The 23,503-nt window shown below is 50.3% G+C and overlaps 1 long non-coding RNA gene across 1 annotated transcript; it reads left to right on the top strand.

Moving 5' to 3' along the window:
• On the top strand, positions 4,393–8,150 carry LOC102160793. The gene is made up of 2 exons (XR_302697.3): positions 4,393–5,348; positions 7,408–8,150. It is a non-coding gene; the product is annotated as an uncharacterized LOC102160793 (long non-coding RNA).

The raw sequence follows: 23,503 nt of genomic DNA on the forward strand, positions 1-23,503 counted from the left end.
TCTGTGAAAACATTGCCACAGTCAGATAATGACATATTCATCACCGTCAGAAATTTCCTTGGGTCCTCTTTCTTTTTTTGCAATACAGAAAGCTGTACACAATGAATGTATAAATCGGATAAATCTTGAAGAGTTTTCTCCTTCACTTTTGAAGGTTAATACCTCTGGATGTAGAATTGCAAGTTGGTGTTTTATTTTTCTTTGAAGGTTTTGCTCCACTTTCTTTTTGCTTGCATGGCTTCTGGTGAGAAGTCTGCTGTAACTCTTATCCTTGTTCCTCCGTAGAAAAGGTATTTTTTTCCCTCTGGTTGTAACTCAAGATTTTCTCTTCATCTTTCATTTTCTACAACATGCGTAGATGTATATTTGTTGGTATTTATCCTGATTGGTATTTTCTGAACTTTCTGGGTCTGTGATTTGATTTCTGTCATTAATTTTGGAAAATTCTTGGCCATTCTTGCTTCAAATATTTTTTCTGCTCTGTTCACTTCTTCTTCTGGTATTCCAATTATGCATATGTTATAATTTTGAACTTTTTTCACACTTCTTGGATATCTGTTCTATTTTTCATTATTTTTTTTTTTTGCATTTCAGTTTGAAAAATTTATTTTGACTTATCTTCAAGCTCACTGATTCTTTTCTTGGCTATGGTCAGGCTCCTAAAGAGTCCACCAGAGGCATTCTTCATTGCAGTGTTTTTGACAGCACAGTGTTTTTAATTTCTAGCATTTATTTTGCTTCTTTCTTAGAGTTTCCATTGTTCTGTTTACATTACCTGTATGTTCTTACATTTTGTCTACTTTTTCCTATAGAGTCCTTAACATATTAATCATAACATATAAATCATGTTTGAAATTCCCTGCCTGATAATTCCAACATCTGTGTTACATCTGAGTCTGGCTCTGATGATGGCTTTGTCTCTTCAGACTGTGGTTTTGTTTGCCTTTTGGCATGCCTTATACTTTCCTGTTGAAAGCCAGACATGTTGTGTTGGGTAAAAGGAATTGAGATAAACAGGCTTTAGTGTGAGGATTTATGAACATCTGACTAGCAGTCGGGCTGGGCTTAATATGTGCTGCAGCCGTGGGTGCCCAAAGCTTCAAATCCACTGAATGTCCCTATTTCTCTCCCCTCTTAACTTTGGGCTAAATTCCCCTTCTCAGAGAAGGGCTGTGTCTCTCAGCTCTTCCAGCTGTAATCCAGTTTTATACTGAGCCCTGTGGGTACCATGGTAAGACACTGGGAAGAGGAAACTGTTCTGCCATCCTCTGATTAAATCTCAGTCTTTAATGGATGTGTGTTTTGAGGTTATGACCTTCACATGTGTTGGAGTTTTTTCCTCTACGCACTTCCCTGGATGCAGAGTTCCCAATTGATCTCCTTGAAACCTGGATCTCTACAAACTATGTTTGCATGCTGTTTCTCTGATAGGTGTCCCCGGAAGTCTAGGGGTGCTGTATTGCCCTTCCCCCAGCTGGAACAGACCCTGGCAAAGAGTCTTCTCCCTTGGAGAGTTGGCACTTGCTATGGAGAGTGCTCGGGGCATATTTCACATGCTGACTTTTCCCATCCCCTGCCAGAGCCCAGATCCCATGAGAAGCTCTTTCTTGGATCTGCATAATGAGAACTTGGTGGGGTTCCTGGAAGGAAAACCCCCCAAAGTGTGAGAGCACCCCAATCTCTTAGCTCTGGGAATTTCCTCTTTGAGGCTAGTCCACTCTAAAAGACTCTAACAATTCATCAGTATTCCCTTTTGAATGTCCCTACCAGTTTATGACTTCAGCAGATTTTGCTCCAGGTAAGATCTTGGCTATGACTCTGGGTGTACCTGTCTCTCCAGATTTAGGGGTGGCAGCTTGCCCTGCAATATCAGTTCTCTAGTGAGTCTAAGAAAAGTCACTGTTTTTCAGTTTGTACAGCTTTTGTTGTTGTCGTTGTCAGGATGATGGCTTCCAAGCTCTTTACATGTTGAAGCTGAAACCAGAAGTTTGAAGTTTACTCCTTGATCTTCTCTCGGGTTGCAGCTCTTGCATGTTTTCATGGTTTATTCTCTTGTTCAGGGTGGGAGAATCTTCCACTAGCTTCCTGAGGTGTCTGGTAAATATTTTGACACCTTGAGTGTCTGGCACAGACAGCTTGTAGAACCTTCTATTTGTCCTTAATGTTCTTAACTTTCATGAGGATTAACTTGGGGTGAGTCTAAACACTCAACAGAATTTTCCACCGTGATAAGGAAATGTGCTTTATCTGTTCTGTTCTATATGATAGCCACTGGTCATAGGCGGCAACTGAGCACCTGAGATGTGGCTAGCGTGATCTAGAAACTGAATTTTAGAATTTATTTTAAAAAAGGGAGTTCTCTCATTATGGCTCAGTGTTTAACGAATCCGACTATGAACCATGAGGTTCTGGGTTCGAGCCCTGGCCTCGCTCAGTGGGTTAAGGATCCGGTGTTGCCGTGAGCTGTGGTGTAGGTTGCAGATGTGGCTCAGATCTGGTGTTGCTGTGGCTGTGGTGTAGGCCGGTGACTACAGCTCCTATTAGACCCCTAGCCTGGGAACCTCCACATGCTGCGGGTGCAGCCCTAGAAAAGGCAGAAAGACAATAATAAATAAATAAATAAATAATAAAATTAAAAAATAGAATTTATTTTAAAAAGGTAAATTCAGCACATGTGACTAGTGGCTACCATGTTGGAGGGTACACATCTACCCTGTGTAGCAAAACAACAAAGGTTTTGTTTTCAAGGTAATTGGGGGGCAGTAAAAGTACCGGATGTATTCCTTCTGCCATCTTTACTTTACCCCAGGATCTCTTGCAAGTCTTGAATTTTATTTCAGAGAGATCTTAGAATGAAACCAGCAATACTGAGCTAAAAAGACAAAAAAATTTCTGGTCCTGTGTAGTCGAGGAGCCGTATTATATGGTCTGTGCCAGGAGGTGGCTTTGCGGTGGTGCCTGCTGTCACATGTGAGGGCCCGGGTGGGTAGGCAGGGGAGGCGCTGCCTGGGGTCACAGAATGAACTTGAGACCCCTGCCCCCAGGCCTGCTTTGCTCCCAGCAGCCCATGTTTCCTCATTGGCCAACTCGCCGGATGCCCCATGTTCAGCCCTCCATCAGGTCAGGTATGCTCGAAGCTTCCAGAGATGCACCTTCATGACTCTCCAACCTCCCATTTGGCATCTCAGACCCCGTGGCCACTCAGCTGCTGGAAAACAGATTGGGTTGGTAAAAATATGTGTGTGTGTTCTCACAGAACCTGAGAAAATCACACCTTGACTTTGACAAAAAAAAAAAAAAAAAAAAAAAAAAAAATCTGTTTGCGTTGCTCCAATAACGGCTTCCTGGCTGGTGGGATGGCAGCCCGTGTGCCTGCCCAGGGGCCCGCAGAGAGGACGGCTCCCTCTTGCAAGGTACCTTTTCCTGGCTGATGGGCTCTAATATAAAAAGAATCCAAGCCACAGGCTTCTGCCCCCAAACCATGGACCCAGCATGCACTGCTCCCGGAGATGGAGGGAGTGGGTTCCAGAACGCTGGGCTGGAAGATTCTTGACCTGTGTGCTCAGGGGTGAACACAGCCGCTGGGATTTTTAGGTTTCGAAGTTGGTGTGCGGGGCGGGGGGGGGGCGGGGGGGGCGGGGAAGGGCAGATGCCAGCGCCCAGAGTGTAACCTGGCCTCTATTGAACGAGGACGTTTCCGTCTGTGAAAGTGGGTTAGATTTACCGGGGAGCCCTGCAGCCCCAGTACACGACACGGCAGCCAGCAGACACAAGCACGTTCTGCGTGCTAAGCCCCAGGGCTCACCTCACGGCACTCTGACGGTCCCTCGCATGATGAAAGGGGGGGGGAGCCCTCTGTGACGTGGGCTTCCCGGCCTCTCCCCCACCCCTGGCCCTCGGGACTCTTGAGTGTGTGGCTCAACCAGCCCTGCAGGGGGTCACTGTCCCCCTGCAGAGAAATAACAGCCCCATCCTCGGAGGTGACCAGAACCGTTCTAGAATGACCAGCATCTTTCCCACAACACTGTTTCTGGAACAAGCCTGTCCCTGGACAAGGGACCTTGTGACCTGAGGTTGGTCTTAAATATTACGCATCTCGGTTCTCTTAGGGTGACCGCAGAGGACAGTGTGAGAGGAACTCAAACAAGACTGACTTTTGGACCTATTGCGTTATTCAGACTTCCCTTGTTGTATAACTAAACAGTTCATGAGGTGTTGCACTCGACATGACTCCCTCCCCCCACTTAACAAATTATCCAGGAGTTCCCGTTGTGGCTCAGTGGGTTAAGGACACCACATTGGCTCTGTGAGGATATGGGTTCCATCCCTGGCCTCGCTCGGTGGGTGAAGAATCTGGCATTGCTTAGGTTGCAGATGCGGCCGGGATCTGGTGTTGCCATGGCTGTGGTGTAGACCTCAGCTGTGGCTCCTATTCAACCCCTGGCCCGGGAACTTCCATATGCTACCAGGGCAGCTGTAAAAGAAAAATACATTAAAAAGAATGATCCACATCCTTTGTAGCCTGAATTCACTGATGACTTGGGAGATCTGAGGAGTGAAGTTTACCGCTCGGATTTTTTGCATTTCCAACAGGAGGGAATTTATCAAGATGTGCTGCAGGCTGAACTTCTATGCTGAAGTCCTAATCGCCAGTGTATTTGCAAGTGGGGCCTTTGGGAGGTAACCTGGTCGTGAGGGTGGCGCCTCCAGGACTGGGACTCGTGCCGTGACGAGGGGACCTGGGAGAGATGACCTCTCCCTCCGAGCTGTGAGGGAGGACGCAGCAAGAAGGTGGCCGCCTGCAGGCTGGGAAGAGAGCCCTCACCAGATCCCCAGCCGGCCGATTTTCCCCGGAACCGCAGGAAACTAGTGTTTGCTGTTGAAGCTGCCTAGACTGGCCTGTGATTGTCAAAGCAGGTACTGTGTTCTTGGCCAGTCTGAACCCAGGAGATGCAAATTCTCGCCTTTGCTGGGATCCTGCGTGAACAGCTCTGTCCCCACCATCCCAGAGGGCACCCGTGAGACCCAGGAGTCGGCTTTTGTTGGCACATCAGATTCGTTTTGCCGTTGAGCCTCTAAGGAACAAAGGATATGGACACGTCCTCCATTGTGGCAGCAGCCACAACGGCCACTTAAACCAGGAGGAGACCCAGGCCCGATGAAGGAGAGAAACAGTCGATTCCAGAACCTGGGAGCGACGCTGGCAAGCACCTGTTAGGCCTGGCCCCCAAGGGCCCTGCTTCAGATGCTTCTTTCCTGACCTCCTCCAGCTGGATGTCGTCTCCTTGGAAGCTCCCTCTGCACATCGTCTGCCCCTCTCCTGGGGCACTGACTCCTGTCTGTCTCCAGTGAGTTATTTCTGAAACCACCTTATCTCGCCTCCTAGGCCGCTGGTGGCTCCGGGGTTGGGACTGTCACAACCACCTGCTATATCTTCCGTGCACAGCCAAGGGCCTTGCACAAGGGTTATCATTTAGCCTTCTCTGCTCCTGAGTGGATGCCGTCCTTGGATTGCAGGGCTGAGCAGTGTCTCTGCATCAGCAGGCTGGCACCCTGCGTGGGTGGGTGTGGGGGCAACGTCCGGGGTCAGTTGCCACCCTGGGGATGAAAGGCCCCTGGAGGAAGTCGCCCTGGGGAAGTTGCTGGTTCGTTTCTCCATCTCCTGCCCTGCTCTTTCCTCCTTTGGGTTCAGGGTCTTTCCATCACGTATCACCTCCCAGTCCCGTCCCTGCTGCTGGGCATTTCCCCAGGGGATGGTGGCTCTACCATCTCTCCCTGTTTAGTGCTCGCCTCTCTGGACCCTGCCTCTCCCTCGGCCTCCCTCTGCCCTTGCTCCAGGCTTCTTCTCTCACCTCATGCCTCAGCCTCCGGGATTAGGTGCCCTTCCCTTGGCTCCCCTGGGATGCCTCTGGGTCAGATACGAGGTTTGCGGTGGCCTGCTGTTCGTTGGATCCGTGTGCATTTTCTGGTCTTCATCTGACCCTCCACGTCTGCAGCATCTCACCCTGTTGATGACTCTCTTCTTCTTCTTTTCCTTTTTTCATCTCTTTAGGGCCACGTCCAAACGTGTGGCCACTGAGCTACCTGCAACTGCCCTTGGCAGTGTCCAGCCTCGTGTCCATTTCTTTCCCCACAGGATACTGGTCACTACCAGTCAGTGAGTGAGATCTGTCTTCTACTCCCCGCCCCACAACGCAGAAGTTCTCAGGCCAGGGATCAAACCTGTACCACAGCAGTGATAACACTGGGTCCTTAACCCACTGAACCACCAGGGAACTCCCATCTTCTAGTTTTCTTTAACTCCCTTCTCCACTTCCCCGGACCCATGTTTCCCTTAGAAATCTCCCTACTTTTTCCTTCTCGGTCCATTTCTGTAACTTAAGAAGTGAGAAAAAACATCCATGAGATTCCTGTTCTGCTTTGTTCAAACAAAGGAACTTGATCTTGTCCATAGACGTGAGCAGGGCTCCCCTTGACCAGTCACTCCAGGGATGTCCTTGCTGCCTGGGACATTTCGAACGGCTTCTTTGGGGACTGACTGCAGAGACAGCTGGAAAAGCCATTTCCATGACTTCCTATCACTCACTGTCTGCAGGATACAAGCAACATCCAGGGATTCTTCCAGATACGCGTTACAACTAGAGTGCTTTGCCCAACATATCAAAGTCAATAATTGTGCAAAAATGTCCTTTAAAATTCCCGAGGGGAAGGAAGCAGGGAGGGTACACGTCTGTGAGCTGGGGCTGCTGTAACCAAGCGCCACAGAAGGTGCTAGAAACCACAGAACATTTGTTTCTCGCCGTCTGGAGGCCAGAAGGCCAAGATCACGGCAAGGGCAGAGTTGGTTTCTCCGGAGGCCTCTCTCCTGGGTGTCTTCATGGCCTCTTGTCACCGTGGTTCCTGTGGTCACCCCTTGGGGTGTGCACAGCCGTGTCCTAACCCTCTCTCCTCTTGTTGGGACACTGCCGTATGGGATCAGGCCCGTCGGCTGAACTCATTTTAACTTATTATCTCTTTAAAGACCCTCTCTCCAAATAGAGCCACATTCTGAGGGTCTGGAGCTTAGGGCTCAGCATATATAACATGTTGGGGGGCAGGGGGGGACACCATTCGGCCGTAAGAGGCAGAGACCGAAGCCCCGGCCGCTCTCAGCCCCATGACCTTGGAAGAGTCCCTGCCTCGCTGCGTTTCCGTTTCTTCTCACCAACGTAGGGAGTCAGGCGAGCTCGCCCTGGTCTTTGCAGCGTCCACACGCTGCTCTGTGATCACCTGTACAAGTGTCCCATGGGAATGAAACACTCCTGTGACACAGGCCTCCCAAACACTTTCTGCGTTCAAGGCCACGGATCCCGGCTCTGACGTTTCTCAATATTTGGTGACAAACTTTATGACCCTTTGTGTTGGCAGGCTCAACATGCCTCCCGGGCTCTGAAAGGAACCGCAGCATCCTCTCAGCTGGAAACGTCCTCAGGGGCACGGTGCTTGGACTCTTCCGGTCTGCGGAGCCCCAGGCTGGAAGCTCTGGATCATGCACGGGAAGAAGGAAGGTGTCTGGGGCCTTCCGAGTGGAGCAGCGGCGCTTGCTTTCTGGGGAAATGCTGTGGACACGCCCTGCCAAATCGCAAAGCCAGAGTCCCCCAGCCAGGGCATGACAAAAGATCAGCCAGGACAGCAAAGCTCTTTTCCCTGCAGGCGCCGAGGAGGACCTGCCTGGCTCCCTTGGAGCTGTGGTCACTTGCAGGGTCCCCAGAGTCCCTCTGAAGCCCATCCTTTATTAGTGGGGATGTGGCAGGTGCTTAGGGTGGACCCCAGTGCCCTGTCCTGCCGCCCCCTCCTGGGGAAGGAGTTGGGTGATTCCCTGAATTCAGGGGAGGGAAGCAGAGGCTGAGGGGCTCTGAGCAGCCCCAGGTTCTCCTGTCCCTTGGGGGGGTGGCTTACCTTCTCGCCACTTCTGTTTTCTCCCTCCCCTATTGCCCCTCCCCCTCGTCTCCCCTCGGGAACTGCTAGTTTGTTTTCTGATGGTTGGGTCTCTTTCTGTTTTGTACGTATACTCATTGGCAGCCCTTCACTTCTTAAATCCGGTCTTTGAACCCAGCCCCTCCTGTGTGCAGGTACCCCAACTTTCCAGATGCTTGGTTTCCTCCCTAGGATGTTGCAACACTGATGCCTGGGAGAGTCGCTCTGAGGAGTCTATGGGGTCTTGTATGTACGGAGCCGGGGCCCAGCAAAGGCAGCTATCGGACTTTCAATTTCGTGGGTGCCTCTGTTGATCCAGGAGGAGGTGTGATGAGTCTGGACATGGGGTGAACTTCGCCTCGGGGAGACGGCTCTGCTACTCTTGAGCTCAGCGGGGGTGTCTTCGCAGTCGACTTGGGTACAGCACGTCGGAGGCACGACACGTCTGCATGTGCTCTCTCTGCGAATCCATGAATCTGCAAATCTGAGAATCCTCTTCAGCACACTGGGGTCAGCGCTGCAGCTTCCCTTTTATGAAGGGGATGCCTTGGAGAAACGAGGCTCACGTGAGCACTTGTCTAAGGCCCAACAGCTCATCAGAGGCTGTGGGACACCCCGGTCTGGGTCCCTCCTGCTCTGCGCTGCTGTAGCCCGGGACCAGGCTCCCTTCACACTCCTCCTACCCGTGACAGGCCTTTGGAAACCCTGCAGACGGCTCTGCCTGCGCTCAGGTCGAACCCGGGCCTCGGCACGCCCACCACAGAAGCTGCCTGGTTTTGGTTTATCTGGGCTCGCCAGCTTCTAATCCATCCAGAGCCCCGCTCAGGGCTTCCAAGCTAGATCGGCAACTGGGCTTTATTGAGTTGTCTTCTCTTTAACCACATTAGCGAGACCATTTTGGCATAATCTGCTTAAAAGAAACAGACGCTAAACCCTGAGTCTGATGGTCGCCCCATCAGGCCACATCATCTGATGCTCTCTTTGGCATGTGTTCAAAATTTGCCAAGGCTCGATCTCCTTTTCCTATCCTGGGCGATAATACGCCGCCGAGCACAGGGTGTGAAAGCTGGTTTATGTGGAGTTGACCCAGACAAGGGCCGTCAAGGTCCCTGCTGGTCTGCTTAGAGGTCTTTATGGCCTCGGGATGGGCCTTAAAAGGGGCGGAGAGGCTCCTGGTTATCAGCAGGCCTCCCCCTCTGGGTTGCATTCCAAAGCTGTCATATCAGCAGTGAATTCCACGTGCTGTTTGTCACACAAAGCTGATTGCCCTGGAGAAGCAATCAAGGGATTTGTACTTCCATCCTCCCCACGGAGAGGGACCCCTTCCCGGGACAAAGGGCAGGTAGACAGAAGCTCCCAAATGCATGTGACCTTGCAACGTCCGGCTCAGGGCTCCTGCTGGAACCGTGACAACAGGGGTGGGGGTGGGGTGGGGGACGGATGTGGCAGAAAAATGGGATGTCAGCCTCATCAACACGCGAGGAGGGGGTACCCTCAGATCTGAAGTGCTGGCACCACCTAAAGAGCTGGTGGTATCCAGCCCGAGGTGGGGAGGCGAGAATGTCCCCCAGAAATGTTTTTGAGGGTCTGTCACCTGAGGGGGGTAGGGAGAAGGCTGCTGGCAGGACAGGTCAAGGGGAGAGAACACTGGCTTTGGGTGTGGACTCCTCTGGCTGGGAGTCTTGCTCCGACACGGATGCGTTTGGACACGTTCTTCAACCTCTTGACATTTCTTGATGTAAAAATGAGGATGACATCACTGACCTCAAAGGGCTGTTGGGATTCAATGAGGCCTCATCTCTCGCAGGAGTGGTGTTTACTCTTTGCCCAAGAGCCCGACACGGAGCCCCCAGAGCCTGGCACAGAGGGAGGTCGCAGGGCATGGCGGTTGAAGGACAGATGGATGGATGGCTGAGACGGCTCTAACCTAGAGCAGCAGGTGCCCTTGGTTGTCTGTAGCGCAGTTGGTGAGTCACCCGTGGTTGGGAGGGAGGCCTCGGGGGCTGGGATCAGGGGATGGCCGCCCCGATTTAAACGCAGCCCCGCTGGGTTAAGTATGAGTTCCCACGCACCTCTTTTCCAGGTGTTTTTCTTCCCTGGGAAGAAACGGAGTCAGTTTCTCTCAGTGGGGGAGGGGGAAAGAGGGGGGAGGGGAGGGGGGAGGTGGAGCGGAGGGGAGGGGGGAGGGGGAAGGAAGGGAGGAAGGCAGTGTTGGGAGCCCAAAGGCCCAGGCGGGCTTCCTGTTGGCCTCGGCAGGTGGGTTGGTGGTGTACCTGTTTGGCACCGTCACTTACTACTAGCTGGTGACCTCGTGCAGGTTCATCGACCTGCCTCAGCCTCTGTTTCTTTGTCTGGAAGCTGGGCTAATAATATCTACCCCCACAGGGTTTTCATGGGGCTGGTGTGCGGTAGCGTATGCGGAACATGCTACCCCAGCCCGAAGGTTCTTCGCCGGAGCTTGGAGGGTGGGAGGCAGGATGAGGGGAGAGCCTGGAGACTAGGAGGTGGTAAGAGAGGACCAGGAGACCAGTAGCCTTTCGCTAAGTGCGGTCCAGAGCTGGCAGCCTCCGGATACCGAGGCACCCCCGCTCCTGCCAACATCACTGCCTCCTCCCCTGCCCCCTCCTCCCAGCCGGGCTGTGCTCCGTGTCTGAGAGCCAGGGACCTTGCTGGGCTGATGCAGAAGTCCCCAGTGTTGGGGACGTCAGGCCAATCATCGTTGCTTCCATCGGCCCAGCTCTGTGCTTGGAGAGCTGGTCGGACGCTCTGACCCCTGGCTTGACTCCAGCCTGTGTCCTGAACCTCTGCCCTCTCGTGGAGTTCTGGGCCCTGTGGTAACTCATTCCGGGCTCCTGCTGCTCCTGTTTGTCCTGCTCTGGGTCCTGATGCCCCTGCCTGTGGCCGAGGGCTGGGCCAGCTTGCCCTTGGCCCTGACCCCTATGTTTCCGGCAGCTTCCCAGCCCAACAGCCTCTACTCACCCCTCCCCCCCATTGCTATTCACGGTCAGGCTGGGTGCTGGGCCAAAGATGCCCAAAGATGCTTTTGGAGGGAGGTGAATAATCTCAGTCAGTCACAGTGCTGGCTCGAGGTCTCTTTTGAAAAAGGGACCAGGAGTGGCGGAGCTTCCATGCTGGCACCGCCAGAGGCCCTGCCCCTGGGCTGCCCGCCTCCCTAATGCCTCTGCCTAATCCCAGCCCCTGCCCCCAGCCCCTTAGCCACAAGGCATCCTTCTGGGACCACAGTCACAGGAAGCAGGGCCTTCACTGCAGGCCATGTGCCTCAGTCTCCCTCCGGAAACCCAAGACGTCATAGGAGAACCCTCGTGGAGTGAGGGGTCCCTGGCAGGAGTTAGATGAGGTTAAGAAGGATGGCATTTTTTCTTTATGAGAAATAAAGGAACAGCGGTCTTGCTAAATCAACAAAGCTGCCTCTCTGGCCGTTCAGGCGGCCAGGCAGCTCCTCACTGACTTGTAATGGGCTTCAGCTTCGCCAAACCCATTTCTGGCCGCGATCATGTGTGACCACTCAGGCATGGAGGCAGCCATAAAGACGAGGTGGTGCATACACACAATGGACTACGAGCCGGAAGAGCGAAAGGATGCGATTTTCAGCACCATGCAGAACCAAGAGAGTCTCACATGCAGTGAGGGAGGTCAGACAAAGACAAATATCCATAGGGTATCACTTACCTGTGGAATCTAAAGAAACGATACGACTGAGCTTATTTATAAAATAAAAACAGACTCGCCGACACAGAAAACAACCTATGGCTGACAAAGGGGAAACAGGATAAACTGGGACCTCGGGATTAACAGATACTCACTCCTGTATATAAAATAGATAAACAGGGGAGTTCCCGTTGCGGCTCAGTGGAAACGAATCTGACTAGCATCCATGAGGACTCAGGTTCGATCCTTGGCCTCGCTCAGTGGGTTAAGGATCCGGCGTTGCCATGAGCAGTGGTGTAGGTCACAGACGTGGCTCGGATCTGGTGTTGCTGTGGCTGTGATGTAGGCCAGTGGCTATAGCTCCGATTGGACCCTTAGCCTGGGAACCTCCATATGCTGTGGGTGCAAAAAGACCAAAAAAAAAAAAATGAATAAAATAAATGAACAACAGGGTCCTACTGTATAGCACAGGGAACTATATTAAATATCTTGTAATAACCTATAATGGAAAAAAAACCTGAAAAAGAATATATATATAAATGGAATACATATACACACACACATATAACAGTTTATAAGTAACAGAATCACTTTGCTTTATACCAGGAACTAACCCTACATTGTACAACTATACTTAAAAAACAAAAGAGAATAGATTTCATAATAAAAAACTTTCAGGTTTGAGTGAATATTCCAATCCCTGATTCGTTTAGAGAGTATTTAAACCTAATGTTTATAGGCTTGATCACCATTTTCCTCAAGCTAATGTGATTTCTTGTCCCCAAATCACCAACAGATATGAAATCTCCATGAGAACATTGCCTCGTGTTATCAACTCCAAGAGAAAGCATCCCTGTTCATTAGCTGCTGAGGCCATCCTGGTGTTTTTCCTGCGGCTGTCAGTGGAGATTTTAAAAGTTCTGGGCCATAGAGCCCTTGTATCTATGATTTATGTTTATTTTTTTTTAATTTTTTTAATTTTTTGTCTTTTTAGCTATTTCTTGGGCCGCTCCCGCGGCATATGGAGGTTCCCAGGCTAGGGGTCGAATCGGAGCTGTAGCCCCCGGCCTACGCCAGAGCCACAGCAACGCGGGATCCGAGCCGTGTCTGCAACCTACACCACAGCTCACGGCAGTGCTGGATCGTTAACCCACTGAGCAAGGGCAGGGACTGAACCCGCAACCTCATGGTTCCTAGTCGGATTCGTTAACCACTGCGCCACGACGGGAACTCCAATGATTTATGTTTAAAATGACCTGTAAATAAGGATTCACCACAGTTTATTCTTATATATCTATTACCTTTTTAAAAAAAAAAAAAATGAAGTACTCAGCTGATCCTTGACCAGCACGTGTTTGAACGGCAAGAGTCCACTTATCCTTGGAATTTTTTTTTTTTTTTAACAAATGTGTACCGCAGAGCGGCCCAGTCCGAGTGCAGTTGGCCCTGAGGATGCTGAAGCTTGGCTACAGAGGGCTCATTGTAAAGTTATATGGGGGGGGGGGTGGCTACAGGGAGGGTCGCCCCCTCTAACCCGCAGGGGTCAGCTGTAATTCACACGCTGTAAAGTTAACTCCTTGATAGTTTCTGATAGGGCAGAGTTTTATGTTCACAGAGTGAGAACCGTCTTACCATCTGATTCCAGAACCTTTGCAGTAGAAACCCTGTTCCCATAAGCAGTCGCTTCCCTACCTCCCCGGGGCTGACACCCCCTGGCTTTGCTTTCCGTCTCTACGGGTTTGCAATTCAACCTGTAAGTCAAAGCTTATCCTATGCGGCCTTTTGTTTTTCATGGTTTATCTCTGCGGCAGCTTTCATTCTATCAGCTTTCATTCCTTTTAGAGGTAAAAAACGTCCCATTGTGTGCAGACCACAACTGTTTATCTCTTCGTCACCTGCTGGTCGTTTGAGTTTCTTCCACTTTCGACTATTACGAATTTGCCAATTTGCCGCTATGGACATTTCTGGACACGTCTTTGTGTGGACATGTGTTTTTAGTTCTCCTGCGTACAGATCTAGCAGTGGAGTCGCTGGGTCATATACTAACCCCCCCCCCTTTTTTTATGGGCTCACACCTGTGGCACATGGAAGTTCCCAGGCCAGGGGTTGAATCGGAGCTGCAGCTGTCAGTCTACACCAAAGCCACAGCAATGCCAGATTCGAGCCTCATCTGCGACCTACACGGGCTCCGTAACCCACTGAGCGAGGCCAGGGGTTGAAACCACACCCTCCTGGATACTAGCTGGGTTCTTCACCCACTGAGCCGCAAGAGGAACTCTCCACGTTAGTCTTGTTTGAAGAACTGCCGGACTGTTTTCCACCGTGGGGGCACCAAGCTCCAATCCCACCAGCATCGTGGGAAGGCTCCCAGTTCCTCACAGCCTCATCAGTTCATTTCATCGTCCATCCTCTGAGTCGAGCCATCCGAAGTGGGTGTGAAGAGACATCTGATGGTGGTTTTGAGTAGAAATGTCTACTCAGATCCTTTGCCCACTTTTGAATCGATGCCTTTTTATTGTTGGATTTTAAGAGTTCTTTACATGTTCTGGTCACTATGGTCGTATGCGGTGCATGGTTTGTAAATAGTTCCTGCCATTCTGTGTGTGCTCTTTTCATTTTCTTTTTGGGGTCCTCTGTCACACATGTTTTTAATTTGATGAAATCCCATGTATCTATTTTTTCTTTGCTCGTTGGTGCTTTTGGTGTTCCATGAAAGAAACCATTACCCAATTTAAGGTCAGGAAGGATTACAGCTATGTTTTCTTTTAAGAGTTTTACTGATTTCGTTCCTAACTCTTAGATATTTTTATGCTTAAACTATCCGTCTCTGTCACTGCTGCAGCTCAGGTTGCTGCTGTGGTGAGGGTTTAATCCCTGGCCCGGGAACTTTTGCGTAATGACAACAGTGCGGCTGAAGAAAAAAAATTAAAAAAACCCAAATAAACAAAAACCCAACCCTATCTTTTTCAGCTCTGACAACACTTCTGCCGCTTTCAACTAATTTGATTGTATAAAAGAAAAAATAAGATTAAAATGAGAGGTAAAATATAATTTTTACAAGAGGATTCAGACTTTAAGATCGATTTTATAGCTTGCTTAATTTATTTAATATATCTGAAAGTTTCTCTAGGCTTTTATTCTTCTGCTTTATAATTTTGATTGGCAGCACAATATTCCACTGTTTGGCTATGTATTATTTGTGTAATCCCTTATTATTGGTCATTTATATTATTCCCATTAAAAATAAGAGGAGTTTCCATTATGCCTCAGCAGGTTATGAACCTGACTAGTATCCATGAGGATTCGGGTTTGCTTCCTGACCTCGCTCAGGGGATAAAGGATCCTGCGTTGCCATGAGCTGTAATGTAGGTTGAAGACCCGGCTTGGATCTGGTGTTGCTGTGGCTGTGGTGCAGGCCGGCAGCTGCAGCTCCGATTCGATCCCTAGCCTAGGAACTTCCATGTGCTGTGGGTGTATATGCTTTTTATGGCTCCAATGAGTGTGGCATCAGCCCCGGAGGCGGTGAGGCTCCTTCATCCTCCGTCTTTCATCCTGCCTCCCATCTGCGGACCCACGTCTGTCTGAGTCCCGGCCTCCCCCTCCCTGGGTGGACTTGAACTCAGGCGCCCCCCAAGGATCTGCCACGGGGAGCAGATTCACCGTCCGATCCCAGTGTCTCTGACTCCAACCTCCCCCCCCAGGCCCGCGGGGCAGCGGCCGTGTGCTTCCGTTTCTTTCTCCGGACAGGAAAGCGCTGGAGGTGTTCCTACCGAACCGCTCCCCTGTATGCATGTGATGCCCACCTGAATCCTTACCCCCCAGGGTGGGAGCTGCGGCCAGAAGACAGATGGGCTCCTAGGAAGGCTGTCAGGAAGAGGCAGATGCCACATTCCCAAGAGGGCTGAGTCACTCTCAGGGGTCACACCTTCTGTGTCTTGGAGGCGGCACGTGGCCTTGGCTTTCTCCCAAGCTAGACACCCAAGAGTCATCTCTGGGGCCTTTTCACCAAAGCCCAGCACCCTGCCAGAGAGCCTGGCCTGGCGATGTCTGCCCATGACACCTCTGCCCCCTCATTTCCACCCCCACCGCCTGGGTTCAGCCTGCAACACACGACGGGGTTGTACATCCAGCATGTGCCTGTGCAGCATGGTACTCTGTGTGTCCACCATAAATCGTGTTTTCATCACATGCTGACTCAGTCGATGCAACAGGTCTCCCAGGTGGGGTCCCGTGTCGGGTCTCCCCAGCTCCCAGCCACCCTGTTTTCTCCAGTGCCTTTCCTGTCACCTGCTCTGTTTCAGGGATCAGTGTCCTCACCTGCCTGTGGCTCCCTCCAGGTTCCTTACGCCCTGTGATGCTGCCAGGCTGTCTCACCCTCCAGGCTTTGCCAGGGCTGCTCTCAGGAGCCGCGGGCTGGTACTTCTCAGCGACAAGGACAAGCCGTTACCCAGTGTGATGGGTCTCAGAGCTTCTTGGTGGGCTTGAGCTGATGTCATCTGGACTGTTGTCCGAGAGAGGTCTTGGTAGCTTCTGAGGCTCCTGGTGAGGGGACCAAGGCTAAGAGAGATGGTTGGACTAGAGTGGGTCACACAGCTCAGGCGAGGTGGCTCTGACCCGCCTCTTCTGCTTCCTGAGCCAGGGTATTTCCATCCCCCACGCTGCCCAGGAGTCCCCGATCTTTCTGTGTTGATGGTCTCGATTCTGGGATCGGATCTGCCTCTGGCCCGTCACGAATCTGCTAACGGCGCTTGACCTTGATCGGCCTGTGGTCACCGGGGACTTTCCTCTGTCCTGATGCTCCATGTGGCCTTTATCTCAGTTGATTGCAGCTGTTGCTCTTCTGGTCTCAGGCTGGAGTGGGGGGCGGGGCAGTGGGCCTTCATACCCTGCCAACCTGGGCGGCCACGGAGCTCAAGTGGGGGACTTTCACTCCCTGTCCTGCTATGCACCCACCAGCCACTTGGGGATCCCCACCCTAACACCACCTCTTTAGGACGTGTAAAGCATCACACACACAGGGGCCACAGGCTCATGCTTTTCATGAACACCTGTTTGCACCCCCCCAGGCATGTGCGTGCACGCGCGCGCGCGCACACACACACACACACACACTCCACATGCATCACACCCATGGTCTACACATTCACACGTACTCCTGAGCCTTCCAGTCACGAACTGCTCCAAGGACAGCCTCTGCGACCTGGGTTCCAGAAAAGCCCTGGCCTCTCTCCTCCACGGCCCACCCTCAAGGGTCAAGTGCCGCCCAGTCGCAAGATAACCAGGTAGTTGTCCCGGTCGGATGACTGCATGCCCAGCACAGCAGAGTCTTTGGGTGACGGAGAGAAAGGGAGAGAGAGGGGACTCCCTGGAAACAGGAAGCAGGAGGCAGGGCCGTATTTGCAGGCGCGTGTGGGCGCTTCCATGGAGAGAGACAGGGGTTGCCAATACTCGGGGCGAAGGCTCCCCGCCCCTCTTTCTTCCTCTGGGTCAGTCAGAAGCATTTAATTTCCTTTTCCCCTGTTTAATATTGCAATTTCTGGCCACATGGCCACATGTAGGATCATGAAGGTGGCAGAGTGTGTCCAGTGTGTGTGATGTGCGTGCCTGCCTGTGTGTAAGTGTCTGTGTGTGGGGTGGGGGGGGCTATGTGCCAGCATTATGCTGAAAAAAAGACAGAAGGAAAGAAAGGGAAAGCGCGAGTTAGAGGTGGGCCCCCTGGGGTCCAGCGGAGGTCTGCTGTCGTGGTGTGACTGGCTTTTGCTGCATATTCCTCCTGGCCTGTCCCTCCTGGTCCCTCCCAGTTCTGACTTGATCTGTGATGCTCTGGCCTTGACCATGGGGCATAGAACACGTTTAGGGGGCCCTCCTTTCCCCTTGGAGGAGTCTGGGGGCTACAGGTGGATTCCTTGTCAGGGTTGGAAGGGTGAGGCAGGCTGAATTCTTGGCCCAGAGGGGAGATCAAATGCGGGTCACCACGGAAGGGATGGGAGGGGTTTAGAAGCGGGGCTGCGGCTGGGCATTGGGGCTGGGGCTGCAGCGCCTGTGCAGGAGCCCCAAGGAGGCTCTGCCAGTTTGAGAGCAGAGCAGGAAGATGGATGTTGGCTGCGTCCTCACTGCCAGGGTGCTGTCTACACCGCTGATCCCGGGGACATTTAGCTCCCAGGAGCGGGCAGAGAGGGAGGCTGCAGCAGGTGAGAGCTGGGCCCTCCAAACCTGGAATTGTTTCCTGATGCTCCGTGAGGTTTCCTGGAGGAAAGGCTGTCTCGAAACAACCTTTGGGGGCAGGGATGGGAATTAACCCTGGTTCTCTTGAGCAGGCTTCTGGCTGGACGACTCATCTGGTTTGTTTGAGTTTGTTGTTTTGTTTTGTTTTGTTTTGGGCCATGCTCAGGGCCTGAGGAAGTTCCTGGGCCAGGGTTTGAACCTGAACCATGGCAGCAACCCAAGCCACAGCCAGTGACAACTTTGGATCCTTAACCTGCTACACCACAAGAGAACTCTGGAAACGTTAACTGTTTTTAGGGGGCTTTAGGGCAATTTTAATCTTGGATTCTTATTTTGTTCTCATGCCCTTTTTTTCCCCCAATAAAATGACGTTATGAAAAATTTGGAGGTTTATTTTTATGGGGTTTTATTTCAACAGTTTCCCTGGATGGAGAAATAGTTACTTTCATCAGGTGGAGACATGCAGAAAGGAAGAAGCCCACATTCTAGTTTGGACTAAATGGTATCTTTTAAAAGTATTTTAGGGGAAAAAGCCATCTCAGCATGATTTACTGGTTTGGGTGGGTAGATCCTCTTTGATCAGCTGTGACCCTCAGGTCCAGGGCTGTAGTTTCCTTCAGAAAAGAGCAGCCTTGAGCAGTGAGGGAAAATGGATTAACAGATCCCGTGACACTTCTGAGCTCCTGGCAACTGGGGTGATCTCCTGAGAGGAAGGTGAAGTTAATGGAAGCTTCCAGAATGCCGGCAGGGCGCTGCCCTGCTCAGGGAAGGCGGCTTGCACAGCCTGCAGCCCCACCTCAGGCAGGATGCTTCCACCCTCCTGGTTAGGGACCAGCGAGCTCAGGTGCTGCCCAGCACGTGGCGCCTGAAGGAAACGGAAGCTTTTCTGTGCTCCCCGGGGATGGTCTGGTGATGGCAGGAACCCGACCTTAAAATCGCATCCTCACTGTTACTTATTCAGAAGGAAGGAGAGCTTTATTATCTCTTCCAAATGTGGCCATGGGCATTTTTAGTCCAGTGGCCATGACCTGGGATAAGGCTTCACCTGGGGTGGGTGGCGAGTGGGGAGTGAGGAGGCAAACGAGCAGTAAATTGAGGTTGTCTAGCCACGCAGGTCAGCTGTCACCTGAGTCCCTCTTGTCACATGGCAAAGGGGTGCTCAGGTTTTTTTTAAAAAAATTCTTGGCGTGCAATGGATTTTCAGTGTTGTATGTGTTTCAGGTGTACAGCCAAGTGAGTCCATTATCCACAGACACATAGCTGTTCCTTTTCCCATTTGGTTATTACGGAACATTAGGCCGACCTCTCTGTGCTGTACAGCAGGTCCTTGTCTGTTACCTACTTTATATGCAGTAGTGGGCATTGTGTGTGTATAGTGTGTGTCGTAGTGTGTATGTGTTAACCCCAGCCTTCCAACTGATCCTCCCGCCCCACAGTTTCCCCTTTGGTAACCAAAAGTTTGATTTCAAAATCTGTGCCTTTGTTTCCATTTTATTAATGAGTTCCTTTGCATCGTTTTTATGGATTCCACATATAAGTGATATCATATGATGTTTGTCCTTCTCTGTCTGAATTACTTCACTTAGTATGATAATCTCTAGGTCCATCCATGTTGCTGCAACTGCCATTATTTCCTTCCTTTTCATGGCTGAGTAATATTCCATTGTATATACGTACCACATCTTCTTTATCCATTTCTCTCTTGGTGGACATGTAGGTTGCTTCCATGTCTTGGCTATTGCAAATAGTGCTGCAGTGAACACTCGGGTGCACATATCTTTTCGAATTGTGATTTTTTCCCAGATAGATGCCCAGTGGGATAGAAGGATTGTTGGATCATATGGTAGTTCTATTTTTAGTTTTCTGAGGAAGCTCCATACTGTGGTTGTACTAATTTACATTCCCACCAGCAGTGTGGGAGGGTTCCCTTTTCTCCACACCCTCTCCGGCATTTATTGTTTGTAGACTTTTAAGGATGGCTAGTCTGACCAGCGAGAGGTGATACCTCATTGTGGATTTGATTTGCATTTCTCTAATAATTAGTGATGGTGAGCATCTTTTCATGTGTTTTTGGCCAGGGCCTCTGTCGGTTTTAAGGCTGCTCACAAATCAGGGTGTCCCCACACTGCAATCGGTGCTTGAAGTGAGCGTGTTTTCTCAGAGGGGTTGATGGGTAGAGGCCATTATGGAGAGTGTGCTTGTGTGTGTGTGTGTGTGTACACTTGTACATGTGTGCAGGGGACACAGCCCATGGCTCCATCTTATAAGTATAGTAACAATTGATGGCTCAAAAAAAGATCAAAAGTATTGGAGTGACTACTGTTCATTGCAGCTCTATTCATAACAGCCAAGACATTGGAACAACCTGAATGTCCATTAACAGAGGAATGAATAAAGATGTGGGGCATACATGCAATGGAATATTACTTAGTGATGAAAAAGAATGAACTAATGCCACTTGTACAACACGGATGGAACTAGAGATTCTCATACTAAGTGAAGAAAGGAAGAGAAAGACAAATACCACACGATATCACTTACATGTGGAGTCTAAAATATGGCACAGATGAACCAATCTATAAAACAGAAACAGACCCACAGGCCTAAGGAAAAGACTTGTGGTTGCCAAAGGGGAGGGGAAGAGTGGGATGGACTGGGCGTTTGGGGTTAGTAGATGCAAACTATTCCATTTAGAATGGACAAGCTATGGGGTCCTACTCTACAGCACAGGGAACTCGATCCTATCTCTTGGGATAAACCGCGATGGAAGACAGTACAGGAAAAAGGATGTGTGACTGCGTCCCTTTGCTGCGCAGTGGAAATTGACACGACCTTGTAAATCTCCTATGGTTTAATAAAAAATACGTTAAAAAAAGCGTCGGGGTGATGAATAACGATTGTGTTGGTTTCTTGGGCCTGCCGTTAACAGCACAGCACAGGCTGGATGGCTTTGGTGACCGAAATGTGTTTTCTCACAGTTCTGGAGGCCGGAGGTCCAAGATCAAGGTGTGGGCAGGACGGCTTTCTCCTGAGACCTCTCCTTGTAGTGCCCACACGGCAGTCAGGACACAGACACATGGACCACGGAGAACACGGGGAGAAGGCCAGGTATTGTGAGATGCAGTTTTCATCGGTCATGTTGGCAGTGACGACTGCTCTGGTCCCCTGCAAGGTTGAGCAGCGTGTGAAGAAATCAGGCCACCACATGTGGGTGATCGTGGGACCCTTTGGTCTCGGTTTCACATCGTTAGGTGGCATTTCCCCATTCCATATGGGCACCCCAAGTACTGGTATCTTGAGGCCTCCGGTTCTAATGCCAGGAACCCCTTCTTCAGATATCTCCTGGGGATGCAGGTGAAGGTGCAGGAACAAAGGTGTCATTACGGTAAGATTTGTAAAGGAGGTAAAAGAGGAGCTTGGTTGGCAAATTACGCTCTGTGCATATAACAGAATATTCGACTGCCACTGAAATGAGGGAGGTACATGAAAAAATGCTCACCATCACTCATTATTAGAGAAATGCAAATCAAGACTACCCTGAGGTACCACCCCACACCAGTCAGATTGGCCATCATACATAAGTCCACAAATAACAATGCCGGAGGGGGGGTAGAGAAAAGGAACCCCCCTGCACTATTGGTGGGAATGTAAATTGGTACAACCACTATGGAAAACACGATGGAGGTGCCTCAGAAAATTAAATATAACATTGCTGTGGCTCTGGCGCAGGCTGGCAACAACAGCTCCGATCAGACCCCTAGCCTGGGAACCTCCATATGCCATGGGTGTGGCCCTACAAAAGACAAAAGACAAAAAAAAAAGAAAGAAAATTAAATACAGAACTACCATATGATTCAGCAATCACAATCTTGGGCGTATATCTGGACAAAACTTTCCTTGAAAAAAATACATGCGTCTGAATATTCATTGCAGCACTATTCACAATAGCCAGGGCATGGCAACAACCCAAATGTCCATCGACAGAGGAGTGGGTTAGGAAGATGTGGTACATATACACAATGGACTACTATTCAGCCATAAAAAAACAAATAATGCCATCTGCAACAACATGGATGGAACTAGAGACTCTCATACTAGAGACTCTCATACTGAGTGAAATAAGTCAGAAAGAGAAAGACAAATACCATATGATACCACTTGCATCTGGGATCTAATATACAGCACAAACGAACCTTTCCACAGAAAACAAACTCATGGACTTGGAGAACAGACTTGTGGATGCCAAGTGGGAGGGGAGGGAGTGGGAGGGACTGGGAGTTTGGGGTTCGTAGATGCAAACTATTGCATTTGGAGTGGATAAGCAATGAGATCCTGCTGTATAGCACAGGGAACTATAGTCACTTGTGATGGAGCATGACGGAGGATAATGTAAAAAAAGAACATATATATGTATGTGTGTGTGTGTGTGTGTGTGTGTGTGTGTGTGACTGTGACTGTTCACTTGCCGTACAGTAGAAAATTGACAGAACACAGTAAACCAACTATAATGGAAAAAATAAAAATCATTAAAAAAAAAAGGAAATGAGTGAGGTAAATTTTATGGGGAAAGTATGCCAAGATATGTTGTTACTTTTAACCAAAAAGGTAAATAATACTCATGACGAAGATGCACATCTATTTTTTTGCAGAAAGAGACTTGTGTGTGTTTGTGTAGATGGGAGAGTCCTGGACGGGCGCATAGGAAACTGCTGGTGTTAGAACTCTGGACGGTGTGAGGGGCTCTGAGCTGGGCAGGAAACTAACTTGAGATTGTCCAACCTTCTGCAAGGATCAGATTTGTTCACTATGGACACGCGAGAGTTTCCTTTGAAAAAAAGGAAGCCCTTCCTGCCAATGAAAACCTAGCCCCTCATAGGCCATTGTGAAAATCGAATTAGATACCTGAATTCAGTTCCATAAACTTTTATTCAACACTGATTATGTTCCAGCCATGGGCTCGTGTATGTCAAAACGGCTTCACAAACTGCTAACCGCCATCAAAACTCAGACCAAATGGATTATTTCAGAGAGTACAGCTCATTAGCAAATATTTCGAAGAATCCGTTTCCATTTACAAGATGGAACCCTCCAGAACATCGAGCTTCATCGCACTTGAGGGGCCATTGTTCTTTTGTTAAGTGCTAGATGTTTGACAATATAAGATTACAAATCGACCTGTTTCACGCTCTCTCTAAACCCTCCCAGAAGGCCCTGAGAAGCTAGTTAGGACCTGGGATAGACAGTTCCACATTGCAAGACCTGTGATGGGAGAGAAGGGGAGGAAGGGAGGGAGGGCGGGCCTTTTTTTTTTTTTTTTTTTGACTTTTTAGAGCCGCAGGTGCAGCCTATGTAAGTTCCCAGGCTAGGGTTGACTGAATCAGAGTTACAGCTGCCCGCCTATATGCCGCAGCCACAGCCGCAGCCACAGCCACGCCAGATCTGAGCCGAGTCTGCCAACCACACCACAGCTCAGGGCAACGCTGGATCCTTAACCCACTGAGCAAGGCCGGGGATCCAACCAGCTTCCTCATGGATACTAGTCGGGCTTTTTCCTGCTGAGCGAGGACAGGAACTCCGGCTGGGTCATTTTTAAGCAGCGCAGGGCCGGGATCCTTCCTCTGGTGTCCTGTTACACCATTTTAATACCTTTTTT

Source organism: Sus scrofa, chromosome 3 (genome assembly GCF_000003025.6).
Source record: "Sus scrofa isolate TJ Tabasco breed Duroc chromosome 3, Sscrofa11.1, whole genome shotgun sequence".
Taxonomy (NCBI): Eukaryota; Metazoa; Chordata; class Mammalia; order Artiodactyla; family Suidae; genus Sus; species Sus scrofa.